Here is a 15,374-nt window from a genome sequence, read left to right on the forward strand (position 1 = left end):
TCGCAAAGGATTCGTCGCGGCTTCTAGGAAATCACTACTTATCGTTAGCCTATCTGATCGTCCCGTTTTGCTGCGGCTTCCGCAGTTTCGGTTCCGTCCGCAAATGGTCAAAATCAAGAATCCCGTAACCGGGCAATAAATCTGCAATCCACAATCGCTCGGTTATCGAATTATGTATATAATACGAGTTTCGATGAGATACGAGAAAGGCAGAATAAGACCCGTGCAGGTGGAATAAAAAAGGGAAAAGAATTTCCCGAGTCATCCAATTGCGTTTCGGATCATCCCCGGGAAGATGAGACGAGAACAGTCGAGGGGCGGTTAATCAAACGTCAACGTAGCGACATGTGTTTTAGGTCGTGTTTTTTCTACCTCGAGAATTTTGCGACGACGACGACGTCGACAGTCGACGATATTCAATATTGTTTCAAGAAATTTAAATGTAAAAAACGAGGGTGGATGGGGTTTACCGCACGCCATAGGTATATATAGAATACACCAAGTTTAATCCAAGTTTTCCGCCCACCCTGCAGATCACGGTGCTCCACGAAGCTGCGGAGGAAACTTCTGTGTTTCTGACGTCCCGAGCGCGTCTTACAACAACGCTGAAAGGATAGACAATTTACTTTCGCCCCGAAGGAAGATCACGCAATGATACAGTAGCTGCTGTATGAACTCGTATAATGTGTATACACGCGTTATATTTTCAATTCTAACGCACATTCACAGGATATATATATATATATATATGTAGAATCAAATTCCAAAGAACACCTTTACAATTCGTATATTATAAGTGTAATAACCAGCCATTGCAGCCAACAATCGGGGTGAAATTTACCCGCATCCACGTCTCGGGTGTTTTCTACTTTTGTCCTTTTTTGATACCTTCCGCGACCAAAAATAGCAAATAATTGTTTCGATTGGTAAAACGCACCTTCGGCCTGAGACGCGGCGACGTCGCGACGCCCCGACGACGACGCCTCGACGCCCTGCAGACGCCGCGATATCCTATAAATATTTGCTCCCTCCTGTCACAAGATGTTTTCATAACCGTTCCGATTCCATCTAACGAGGGGCAACTTTGCCGATAAGATGATGATACCGCCGACTGATTCATCGACCTTTGCCCACCTTTTTTTCAACGATATAGGTTTACACGTGTAATTGAATCAAAGTTAACGATTACTTTTGTTTACTTCCGGTCTGTCTGACAGGATAAAAGGAAACATGGGAACAATTTTTTACCAAAAAAACTGAGTTCATCCGGCTTAATAACTTTGAAAAACTTGCGGAACTTTTGTCAGTATATTCCTGATAGGTCAAAAGTGAAGAATATTTCGCCTCGGTTTTTGCGATTCTTTTCAATTGTAGACCAATTTTTCAGCTGTAATTATTTCGCGTACCCTTTTTACAATCAGCGCAGACTCAATTAACTTATACATACACGAACATGCACCCCGTACCTTGTTTTATCAAATACAAAGCTTTTCTCGTTTATTTGAATCGGGTAAACATATGAATTTCTGACGTATCTGCAGGAGCTACGAGCAAATTAATCGAAATTAATACGATCAATTATTCGTATATATAATAACAAAAAGCAAAGCGCTGAGAAGCATTCTGTATTCCTCAAAATCAAACTGTATAAATTCCGATAGCAGAACAAAATTATTAAACGAACAGAAATCATTCCGCAAGATTTTCTTCCGACACATTTTTTGACTTGTCAAATAAACGGAGAAATTTCTAATGTATATACTTACCGTTTAATTTTTCAAACAAACGAAACTTCGCTCGATGGCGTCGTGCTGTCGAGAAATATGTGAGAAAAAAATCAGAAAAAAAAACAAAATAAAATAACCGAGAGAGCGAAATAAAACTTTATATATTAAAAAAAGATAATGATAATAATAATAATAATAATAAAAGAAATGTACAACCAGCGGCTTGTTTCGCGTAGATCAAAGGGAGGCAGTTCTGACGCTAAAGAGAAACCGGTGGAAAAAAGAGGCCCAGACAAGAGATGAGAGAAATGAGAGAAAAAGAGAGGGAGGACGAGCGAGACAGGAGAAATATCCTCTCCTCGTGTTTTGTACGGTAATGGAAAAGTGATACGTTGTTTACCATTCCATGCCATCACCCTGCATGCCGCAACCATCATGCATGCTTTATATGCCTACCGAAATACCTCCCAACGTGGAGGTAGAAGGAACAGGGAAAAAAAAAGAAATAAATGAATAAATGAAAAAAAATAAAATGATAAAAAAAAAAAAAAAAAACAACGACAAGAGAAAAATGAGAAGCGGAAAAAAATCCAAATTGTAACTTCGTAAATTTTGAATCGAGATGAGAAGCTACGTAAATTCTGGTCATCTAATTTCCCCGGGCCACTTTCCGCAAATTTTTCATCCTTCATCCACACGAGGTTTTTAAATACATCCGGTTTTACCTCGTTTCGATGTTGGCCTGAAGGACTTCCGCAGAAATTAGTCGCCGCTGAGGCTGAACTTGTGTAATTTCATCGGGACGCAGTTGTTTAACAGGATTTATCAACCGCGTGGGATATTGGCTGCAAACTTTAGGCCGCCATGTAAGTTGTAAATTGGCAGTTAAGCTCGTGTCCTAGAGCTAGGCTAGAGTGGCCCACACGTGCAGTCGATCGCCGTTGTCGACTTCGAGGCCTGCTTGCTCATCTGCCGACCTGAGACCTCGGTGCAGAATGCACGTACACACACCTCCTCTTCCACACGCTATCCCGATGACGGAGGAGAGACCATCTTACCCTAATTACCTAATTATCCAAAGTAATTACCTCACTACTGCATAATCTCTGGCGCCACCCTCCGGGGTACTGACGGATCGCTGGGCTATGCATGCATGTGTATTGTACGTATGTGCGTTACCTCTGCATCTACGAGTATATCACGTAACACTGGATGTGCATCTCGAGACTTAGGATGAGGAGGATCGGATGCAATTATTATTACTGTAATATCAATTCGCTCGTAGTTAATTCGAAACTAAGCATACATCGCACAATTCGATCGAGGAAATTATTTTAGCCTACTTGATATCTCAGATATCAAAAATATCTTGTTAAATCTGTGCTTTCATTTTCGTGTATATTCTTGGAAAATTTTTTGGGATCTTTTGAAACCTTTCAAATTCTTGACGTTACGTGAACACTGTGCGATCATTCTGTTTTGATAGCTGGTGAACATCGAGCAAGAAAATCTTTAGCATTTTGGGTTTCGTGCAGCAACGGAATCGCGAAAGCTTGAAAATCTGTTCTTCATTAACTGTGTTTCAGAATGTACGTTAGACCATGGCATTCACTTTACCATGGATGGTAACTTCTGGCTTACTCTGTTCCATGTAATTAATAAGAAAATAGAGATATTATTTTCTGACTTCGTGAAGCAATTCGAGTAGCAAGCCTCAACCGTTGATTACTGGTCTACTGCAGAATACAACTAGCTACTTTGCAAGAAGATACTGACTCATCTTGCTAATAGTGTAAAGACTTGGGGTAGAGGTAAAATTATCCTACGATTTGGCAGGCCGAGTAAATTGTCTGTGAGAGGCCGTCTTAGTGTCTAATTGATTTACTACCGCGTGTTTCGAAGAATATCTAAGGAAGAAAAAGAGGACAGGAAGAAACCATCAGCTGCCTGTAATTCTTGCGTATACGAAAATTGGTGATGAATTATAATTTTTCAACGGTTGCACACAAAACTGGAAACAATTCTTTTAATGTATGGTATTATATCATAGTTCTTCGAAAAAAAAACAATCAGAAAGCTCCACAGAATCTCATTCCCACGCCGTTACACGGGAATTCACGCTATTATAATCACATGTAGCGAAAATCCTAAGCCGTGACTGAAAGTGTGCAAAGTGCACGTGTAGCAAAATGAAATATCCGCTAAAATTTTCGAACCTGCCAAAAATAGCCAAGTGTGACAAATTTATTATTTTTTTCAGGAATTATTTGCTGAATCGTTACCAACGACGATCCTTGGCGTCTTCATACTTTAGGAATCCTCTTTCCACGCTACTCCATCGATAATTGACTGACGTCTAGTGGGAGTTTCATGTCACGCAAGAGGGTCTATTATACGGGAGAAGAAGATAATCCAAAAGAAGAGGAAAAAACCGCATAGTGAAGGATAAATAGAAGATCAATACCGAAGTACCGTTGATCCACTTTGATCCCCATTGATTCGAAGGGCCACCTCTCGAAAATCCGTTCGGTTTTCAAAAAGCCTCGAGGCAGTCAGGTGCCTGAATTTCCCCAGTCCTTTCAGTCCTCGTGGTCTCTTTTGCCGACAGTTTTTCCCCAAAACGATGCGGTACATTGGGCCGAATCTGTGTGAGAAAGGAAGAAAAAAATACACACATAGGTACCTCACGAGAAAATCACTCTCTCCTAAGCGCGATTGTGAAAGGCTGCAACACAAAACTCGACTCATTCTTTACTCTTCGATTCTTTCTATACCCGCGATCAAAAATCGATGGAAAAAAAAAGAGGACCGATGAAGGAAAAAGTTGTTGACTTAAGCGCGTGGCGAATTCGGCTTTCCAAACATTTGCTACGACGGATTTTCCCAAATACTTCTGCACGCGGACACACACACCGAAGTATAGTAGGTACACGATGTACTATAGATGTGTATTCAGGGTAAAATATTGGGCCAAGGATCGATTGTTCGACGAGAAAATCCAACGACAGATATTTGTTGGTTTTTTTTTTTTTATATTTTGTTTTCTCCACCTTTTCATCCCCATTTTTTATTCCTGCGCGGCGTCGCAATTTCTGCCAACAAATCTCCGACGTTGTTCGATCATCAATGTTGTTTGGACTTTCGCTTTAGGTATATAATATACCGAACGAAAGTTAGGATAATGCTTTAGGGTAGGGATCGTTGGTAGGATGTAAAGAAGCGTCCTTACCGTGATATAATCCAAGAACATACAGCATCCCTGCAAGTCGATCAAGGCAACAGAGGATAGTGAACAAGTCCGTCTTTCGAAATCCTAATGAGTACCGAGAATCCCGTCACACGTATATTTATACATACATACATACATACGCACATGCATACATAAATACATAATTAAAAAAAAAACAACGTTGTCCTTACAAACGCAGCGTGTATACATATATGCCACCGGTTATGCCCCTGCACAAATCCATTCGCCGAATCGCCCAGGGCGGGTTAATTTTGTCGAATAAGAGGTGGATTTTTTCATCGCATAAAAGACGTTGTAGTAAAATTTATTTTTTTATGTCATTCGCTTTTTTTTGTAGACACATGCGTCTTTTTTGTGATTATTTTTTTATTTTTTTCACTTGTACTCACCGTCTCACCGAATTTCACACGATTATGTACAATATACGAAACCGAGATGTTGAAACAATGCAGAAATTCAAAAGCGTGCGCGCCGTCTGCAGCAGGAACCGCGTTATAAACTGTATTTGCATAACTGATTTACGTCTGCAGACACGACTCGTGCCAAATTTCTCACGAAATATCGAAACTCGTCCAATTACATACATCCACATGTGCATAATACGTAGATATATAAGACGTATACCTTCTCGTATCTGATCTCTGCATTCTGAACCTGGCACATACACGTATAACGTGCAAAATTCGCCGAAATCTTACCAACGGTTTTACGAATATCCGTGAGTCTTTGAAGTTCGCGAAAAGAACTTTCCAAGAGGGTGGAGAAAAAATTCTTTTTCTTCTTCTGATATGTAAAATGGGCGTATCGATTCCCCAGATTTCTGTACATCGAGATCTCATCGCGTATCTTCGAATCTGAGGTAACTCTACGAGTTTCTGGATTGAGAACCGAGAAATAACAGAAAACAAAAAAAAAAAAAAACATTTTTTTCTCTTTTGAGTTATTATTAAAATGAATAAATTTTCATTCAATACATCGTATAATAACTAAAATCGTGATTCATTACTAATAAAGTTTGCTTTCGTCATTATTACGTCAATAAATAAGTCTTCAAGTTTTTGGTTAAACTTTATCTAATAAAACTATTTTTTCTTACATTAATTACGTGAAAAAAAATGAAAATTTTGCGTCTAGAAGCCAGACTAAAAAATTCGTATTTACCGGTGAAATCGACTCAAGGACTGTAATATTCCACACGGAGATAACCCGCATGAAGTGAGGAATAATTTTTAAGTGAAATTGCGAAGCGAGTCTACCTACACTAACGAGCACATAAGATGAACCTTGAATCGCAGCAGGTTGGCGTGAATAAACCCAAAGCTTGGGTCAGCATCAGCAGCAACAGCAACAGCAGCAGCAGCAGCAGCGGCATGGCAGCGGCGACGTGGCGTGTTAATCGAGCATTTGAACGGGCATAAAGCAGCGTAAAACCATGTATTCCTCCCATAAAAATACCACTCTGTAAAAAATAAAGAAGAAAAAAGAAAAAAAAAACGAAAAAATGGCCGGATGACCGCTCTCAAACGTCGGGGATATATCTCTGTAATACAGCCGCGTGGCGGTGGTACAAGCTCTTAATTCGTTCGTTTCGTGATAAAACATTAGTTTCAAACTTGTCGAGCAGCCTCGGCGGACACCCACAGCGGGAACAAGCTCGGGAATCGGCGTTCGAAATTTATGCCTAAGTACCTAACCATGCGCCGCAAGAAACATGCCTTACGATATTATTGCTATACGCTCCACTATATTACCTTTGCCCGATTCTAAACCTCCGCGTTCCTCTGACCTACGCTTTAACGGTGTTGTTATATACCTATACGTGCATCTTCTCGTTTATCATTTCGATATCGTTTGAACTGATCGTGCTGCATGCTCCCTTTTGCTGCAAATAATATACACTTGCCGCGGTTTTATAATGTCTATTTGAATCCGTACAGCCAGGGATCGGAACAGCGATGGTGAAGCCAATGAATATAATATGTATACAACCGTCAACAACATTTTCTGTTTTGAAATTTCATCAGTTGGGTATTGAATTCTGGTTTGTGAACGTTTTCTACTCTTCTGAGAGAATTTGTAAGAAATATTTGACAACGTTTTTTTCTTCTAAATTGCAGTTACGTGCATTAAAAAATTAGAGTGTAAAATACGAAGTAAAATAAAAAAAATTGTATAGTTTTCATTCAAAATTTTGACTATTGTACGATTTTTTTGCGAATGAGATATTATTTTCGATGTTTTAAGGTGATCAGGACACCTGTTAAGTGAATGCAGTGATTCTAGACATGAAAAGGAGAAAGTTCTCTATTAATTAAAAAATTATACGAAAGTGTCTTGGAAAAATGTGATTTTCAAGGGTAGGTAACATTTTTGATTGCTTCAACAGGTTGATGGACAAGAAACCACATTGTATGAAATTTTTATTCTGCGGATTGCTGACGATTCATAACCGCGAAACCATGAAACGAATATAAAGACTAAAATTTAATTTGCCAAGTGATTGTAGAGCAATTTCACAGCATGTGGAAAATTAAAGAACGCTTTGATTTGTTTGAATATTCACCTTCTAGAATAACAATTGTCAAACTTGACAAAATCGAAAAATGGATGGAGGTAAAAATATAGAAAGATGGAAAATTCGAAGGGCTAAAATATCGAACTTATTAAAAATCAGAAATTCAATTGATAGAATTTTGAAGTGTTGAAAATCGAAGTGTGGAGAAGTAAAATGGTATAAAAGTGAGTGAATTCCCCTCGATAATATAGAATCGTACAAAGATTCTCGATTTTGTCGTTCTATACTTTATCCTTTCTGTATTCTGTCTCGCTGTATTTCGATTTTCAATGTTTTCAATTTACTGTACTTGGATTTTCCACATTTTTAAATTCTATGCCTAAGATTTCCTCATCTATGAAAATTCGATATTCAGCTTCAACTTTAAATCGGCAATTCTAGTTTTTCACCCGTACCCCTAAAAATCAGTTTCACTGCTTGACGAAGACTTGCTTCCCTGGAATTAACAAAGAGACGATCAGATAATTATGGAAATGTCGAACAATGCGCAACCGTCATTGTCTCCGGCTCGCATGTACCAAATGTGCGTAGAATCGTAGCACGTAGTTCAGTATATACATATACACACATCCACGTAAACTCGTATAGGATCCTATCTGTATAGTGGTTTTAGTTTATCATCGAGGAGGCTCGCGTCTCTCATTAGTTGGTACGACGCCGCAGGCTGTGCGTGAGTTTAATTTGTGGCGAGTGTGCTCGTGCGTGTGCCCGGTGCGTGTGCGGCGTGGGCGGCACGCACGCTACATTCCAAAGTCCGAGAGGTCGAACCCGGGCGCCCATCGAACCCTGTACCATTGCCCACCAAACTAGCACGTAATAAGGGATACGCGGTTGTATTTTACGCGGGTACTTACTTCATACTCTCGAAAGAATTTTAATCTTTTTTTTTTCTTGCTTTTTTTCCTTTTTTTCGACAGAATGTACAAGCAGCGTGCTGAGGAAAACGAGTTTCTTTCTCTCTTGCTACTTCTCGTTCCTTTTTCTTTTGATCACGTTGCAAGAAACGCGAATTTGTATATTAATTAATCGACGAATGTGGATAGGCACATTACTTTGTAGCCTGCATAGCAGCGCATGCAGTCGCGATAAAAGAGTTCGTGATGACGGGGCGTTCCGTCCACGAGACGACTTGCCACCCTGAAGCATTTTACATACGTAGAGGATTGAGGAGGGCCTCTAAAGAACCCCTGAAAAATTTTCCTCGTATCTCAAACAATGCCAATATGTCGGTTTCGTGGGTCACTGCTCGTTCATGGATCTGGTGTACAGACAAAGACCCACACACTCGCGTATTATACGCGTAGGACGAAGAAGGGTCTCGGAAATTCGAGGGGCACGCCTATGCGGTGGATACGCAGGGTGAAATTTAGTGGAGAATAGGGCGTATCTCTCTCTCTCTCTCCCGATATCGTCCCTCCTTTACTACCGAACTCTTAGCCCAAGGCGAGGTTTACAACCCTCCTTGTGAATCGGGACGTGTGCGCATACATTTTCGAAATTCGCTTCGATCTCATGTGCAGGGTATATAGGTAGGTGGGTATAGGAAGGCGGTAGGTACCCACCACCCTGAACTACGCCGCTTTGGACAAGGCCTACGCGCCGGGTTGGCACAGAAACCGACCCCCTCCCCCCTCCCTTTCCACCCCTCGACCCCTACGCAGCTCGCTACTGTAGGTTCTGGATAGCGCCGGATCCCGGTTACAAAGGAGATTAGTAGGTACAGGGTAACGGCTCTGCGATATCCACCAATCCGTGGCCTTCGTGTTGTATTGTTGCAACCAAGACGTATATTTCATGTACTCGTCGTTTATCCCACCTTTCAAAGAAAATTGATGAAATAATTTATCCCAGTTCGGGATCTCGAGACAAGTTTTCAAAAATAATCAACAATTTCTACGGTTGATTAAACATTTTTCGATATAAGAATATTGCGAAAAATGAAATACACACGAGGCACTCGATTTCGAGCAAAAATGTATAAGGATTAAATTGAGAAACGTCTCAATTTCGTTGTAATTTCTAGACGAATTGTTATCGCAGCCGATGATACGCAAAATTTTTACTCTTTACACCCCGTCAAAGTGTATAGTAAAAAGTGTTTCACCGCGAGAGCGGATAAAGAGTATAAGGATCGAGAGAAGTGAAGTACGATCAAAGGTTAAGGGGGACATCGAGACCACGATGAAACAAATTGAACGAGAATAATATTCACCAGTATTTCATCCTCGTTTTAACCCTTAAACATGAACCGCTCAGCAGGACATCCGGTCCACGCGTCCTCGTGGTCCCTAAACATCTTCATGAGCGAGTGAGTCGGTTATATCCGAAAGGCAAGAGGGGCGAGCGATGAGGGGTGAGGGGTGAGGGGTGAGGGAGAATAGGCGTCCAGCGTACGGTCGGAGATATGCGGTTTTACCAAATGGTTGGCTAATTTATGGGAAGCTTGCGCTAGCCACGGAGTTTAACCGCACCATCCTGCACCAGCTGGGGGTCCCTCAAGTTTGCGGACCTACGAAGATCACACGGGACATAAATTGAAAGTAATGGTCAACTCGTTGCTCGACGCGTCTTGTATTGCCAACGCTCGCGCTTTATAATCGCGTGCGCAAAGAATGTTACTCAAACACGCAGGCGAATAATTCCTCGGTACTTCGTGAAAATATCTAGACGCGCCGATGCGTTTCAATTTATATTTTTTAATTTTTATCCCGTATCGTGATATAGGAAAAGCATTGGTTTCGTTCGATAATGAATTTTCCTAACTTCGATCAATCTCGACATTTTCAGATTTCTGTTGTTTGGAAAAAAATGGATTTTTCAAAAAACGTCGCTCTGTTCGTCCCAAAAAACTTCTACGATGGTCTCTTAATGGTTCGACGAAAAATTCTTAATGCACACAACTGATTTACATTGAAATGATGAGTATGAAAGAAATCAAAGTGTCACATTTTTTCCAACGTATGCTTCGAACGGAAACGATAGAAATTAGAAGAAGTCGAAGAGTTGTTGACGCATTTTGTACAACGTTGATAAAAAGTAAGTAGTTAGGAGAAAATGTTTTATGGAAAGAAGAGTGTGTCAGAAACAAAATATCTTCATCATACCTAACGGTAATTCCTTGGAATGAATTAGTTTGTAAAGTGATGAAAATTACCGCAAAAAGTACTGTATTTATGGCTCGTTTTTTTCGCAAATTTAGGCCCAAGCTTCTGAGCTTGCAGGAAAACCTTGCATATGAAATATAATAGAGTATGTCTACAAATTAATATTGTTGCAGAAAATTGAATACAGGATCTGAAAAATGGGGAAGAACTAAGCCCGCGTACATGATGAGAGAGGATCGAGATGAAATCTCGAAAGGAAGAGAGGAAAGAGAAAGAGAAGTAGAAGACTAGAGAGAGAGAGATCCGTCGGTGGTGTGGCGTGAGGTGTTGACGATCCTTCGAGACCGCGGGAGGTAGCCACCACCTACTGCGAGCTAAGAACTCTAAATTACGTGTGGACAAGGCTTTTTATGTCTTTATTGGTTATAGATGACGTACCTTAATTCTCAAAGAAAGTTTCACCGAACATTCCGACTACCAGTAATGCCAGGCTTTTTCAAATCCAGCTTTCGACCGTGCGTTCGTCTGATCTTCGATTCTTTTGGTATATACCTACCTACCCATAATACCGGGAAAACTGCTTTGTTTTTCTTTACAATCGTACGGAACTCGCAAGAATTTGTTCCTGAGAATCGAGGGAACACGATCCCGGCACTCTGGAGACCGAGAAATACGCTTCGGCGTGGCAGAATTTCGGGGCGAAACGAGGGTTGGTTTGTCTTTCTTGGAAGGGAAAACGGCGCGACGATAACACGATATCCTAACGTAGTTGAGTCATTTCCTGGTGACCGCGTAGTGGATCATGCCGGTCCCGCAAGGTCCCACAGGACGATTTTGTCAAAGGATCTCTATTCCGCGAGAAAGTATATTATACTATTTGGCCCGAGGCTAGGCGGGAATTGTGACGGCAGGGGTTCCATACCGCGCACAGTTTTCGGCTACGAGCGAGTTTTCTCTTTTCTCTTATACCTACTCTTGGTCTCGTTTTTCTCTACTTCTCACTTCCTTCTCGTTCCTTTTCTATTCCCTTTTCTTCCGGGGTGATCATGAACCTTGCCACTGTGTATTTATCCTTTATGGTTTTTCACTTTTATAGACCGGTCCATGTATACTCAACGGACTTGAGCACGAGTTTATACTCACACGGTGAGAATAAAAACCGAAATGTATTCTACGCTTCGAAGTTACATTTGCCAAATTGTAAACGGTTTTACTATACCTACTACTTTTGCCATAAAACGCGCGTTATGGTGAGAAAAGAACGGTCTGCATTGGTTCCCGGTTGAATTGCAGTCATCATTTCAACTGCGCTTGTCATTATCCTCTGGGAAATTTTATCGCTGTACTTTAGAAATTAAGTATATACCAGTTATCGTTATGCAAATTAATTTCGAAAGACTTGTGTATTTATTTATTTATTTTTTTCTTCTCATCTTCACGCAACTAAAGTTCTTTCGACTGCATAGTCATTATCGACATTTTATATGAATTCTTTGTATTTCCGAGCATCGCGGAAAACTCGCGTCATTTTTACTCGAGCTCCTTTTCTTTTCTTTTCTTTTTCGATATTTCATCTTCATCCTCGAGCACACTTCGTCGAGTTTTATACAATACGGTTATATCGAGGGTTAAAAATATTCAGGTTTTAGATTTGAAATATTGAAAACGTCAGGCCTTTGAAATGATGGGCAGGCTCGCGCTGCAACAGACAGGAAAACTCCACCTCTAACGATCTGTTCCGCATGTTACCGGATATTCGCAATTTTTCATCGCGGTTGGAAATCCATGCGGAGTCGAGAGAGACACAAGGATCGAACCGCACCCGACTGCCCATCATCGGAATACCTTGTTTGCATGTGCAATCGAGCGTGACTCGTGTGACGAAATTCGATATCGTTTCCCTTATTCTCAAATTCGGAAAAAAAAAACTCTCATTTTATATATATTCTATTTAGGAAAAGAGTTTTTGAATATTCTGCACGAATGTATTTTCAAATTACATTTCAACTCGCCTCACTTTTTCTAATTCAAAAACTTTCCACCACCGAAAACAATGAGAAAAATTATTATGCTTATTATAATCTGAAAAAAAAAAACATGTTGCAAGTGTTAAATTGATGCACCGAATTCGTCGGTCGGAAAACAACACCATGGATAAAACAAAAAAAAAAAAAAAAAAAAAAACGAAGATTACTTACAGTAATGATCAGGCTACACGGTGTAAAATCGTTTGATACGGAAGAATATATACCTTCTTCCTATACAATAGATAAGATGACAAACGTGATGCAGAGGTAGAAACGAAGCGGCCGATTTGTTACTGAAGGATCTCTCATCTGTTCGAAAAATAATAATAACGAGAGGCAAAAACAATGGTTCCAATCACGCGGAGTAACAATGGGAATGGGAAAAGGAGGGAACAAAACGCAATTGCGTCTAAGGGCCCCCCATGACGACGGCGGCGGGTCGCGTTGGTAAGGTTGGTAATTGGACGCGGAGGCGAGTCCCTACGTGCCAAGTGGCCGACGCCCTTACTTTCTGGATATATACCACCATTGTTTACACCCCCTCGAGTCGGGGATGCGGCCGATGTAACGCGGATTTTGGCCGGTTAACCACCTGTGGTTACAAGGCGGAGTTTCGTTTGACTTGATCGGGATCCGCGGGGTTTGCTCGACCGCGAAACACATCCGACGATCACCTCGAAGCCGAGGAGTGCTGAACCATGACGCGGTGCAGACATGCAGGCTCATACGGTTACCGTACGGCGAAGGCATATTCGTTGGAAGAAAAACGGACTTAAAGTCACCCGATGTAATTTACAATCTCTTAGTCGGCAATAAAGCCGGGGCACTCTGTCCATAAATTAATCGCATGTTGTTCGCGTTGTTGTGTGGATGTGCTCGTATGTATGCGCGTGAAACACACCTGCCTGTGCGTGAGTGCGTGTATCACCTCGACTCTGCAGACGTGCATACGGTGTGGATTCGCCTTTGGTAATGCTGAAATATGCACATGTAGCCTTACATCGAGTTTATACGCTCTTAGCGCGCACTTCACGTGCCATTGCGAACGCTCGTAAACGTTCCTTACGTCTGTGTTACCCTTCGCCTTTCTAAAAGACTCACTTTTATTCGCCGATCACTCGCGTCGTTTGATATAACCTAGGTATACAGTCGACGATCGGTGAAAATTTTTTACTATTTTGACGAATAAAATGAAATATAATTCAACAAGTGTTCTTCAGAAAAGGTGAACGAGGAAAAACATAGGCAAATTACTTTACACGCGGAACGAGAATGTTCTTCGATATTTCCTTTGAAATTATTTTGCATGAAAACCGCAACGGGATTCTTCATTATTGCAATTCGAGAAATTGTTTTTTCAACGTAATTTAGATTACGTAAAATGAAATGCAGCATCGAACTAAAACGAAGCAATGAACCATTTGACAAAAGTAGGAGGCGTGAAATTGACTAAAAATATAATCTTCGAGTCCTTTCGAGTGTCAAAATGAGCTCCCGAAATCGATACCGAGACAAGTATTTATTAACCGAAAAAATTTACAATAATAAAAGAAAAGAAACTAAAGTTACGGAATTCTATATATACACTGTACATTTACGAATTGATTTTTTTTACAAGAACAGAAACTTTTCCCTGATAGCAGACATCAAATATCAACGAAGCCTCGCACATGATGATCTTTTAATTATTAATTTTCTTATAGTGAAAAAAGATATCGCCTAAAATGAGTAAAAATGAAGAAACCTCGGGTAATTGCAACGCACATGCATGTCTACAAGATTTCTTTCCTCCGACAGAAAAGTGCCACCTGCATTTCAGTGAGTCGATTCACACGTCTCGTGAAGAAGCGAATGCTCTAAAATCCGAAATCTAAGCCACGAATAGAAGCGTGGAACCTCCGGTCCAACTAATCTCAGGTATATACTTGAAATTCCAGGCATAACATCACGATCGCAATTCGGCTGGATACGTTTAAGAGCACGCGATCCTGAAAGCGGAGCGGAGTAGGTACCGAATTGACGCGCTTTCCGACATTGCCGGAGCCCCGGGCACCGTTGACCTTTCAACCTCCGCCTCCGCTTCTCCTTCGTCGTCTCCTTCTTCTGCTTCCTTTCGTTCGTCTCCACCGTTGCCCCAGAGTCGACGAAAGCGTTGCAATTTCAAAGCGGTCGAAACCCAAAGCGACCCACGTATTTAGACGGTTCTTTTTTACGCAAATTCTCTAGAATTATATGGATACCACTACCTAGTGGGCAAAATAGGTCTTGGGAAAGCGGAAATTAGCATTCGGAGATTCTTTTGCAAGCCAAAATTCCGATACGTGTGTTGCATATGCTTATATACATATATTTACTAGGTAGATACTATACCCAGAATGTGATTACTCCGTCATGTGATTGATCGATTTGAATTTATTTATTAATTTTCATTGAAGTTGAAAGGAAAATCGGATCTCATTTTCCACACTCCGTGTATAATATAACGTGAAAATATACTATTATGAGATTAAAACGAATCCCGGCACGAATCGGCTGCAAAAAAATTCTTTCGGCTGTGGTGAGCACAGTGCAAAAGAACAGGGCGGGCGAAATCTCTCTCCGATTCCCTCGGGCGAATTTCGCGACTTTATCCACTCGGAGAATCTTCAACGCCCAAGAGAAGATAGCCGATGGCGTTACCAGCGGCGCGTC

This window comes from Diprion similis, chromosome 6 (genome assembly GCF_021155765.1).
Source record: "Diprion similis isolate iyDipSimi1 chromosome 6, iyDipSimi1.1, whole genome shotgun sequence".
NCBI classification, from domain to species: domain Eukaryota; kingdom Metazoa; phylum Arthropoda; class Insecta; order Hymenoptera; family Diprionidae; genus Diprion; species Diprion similis.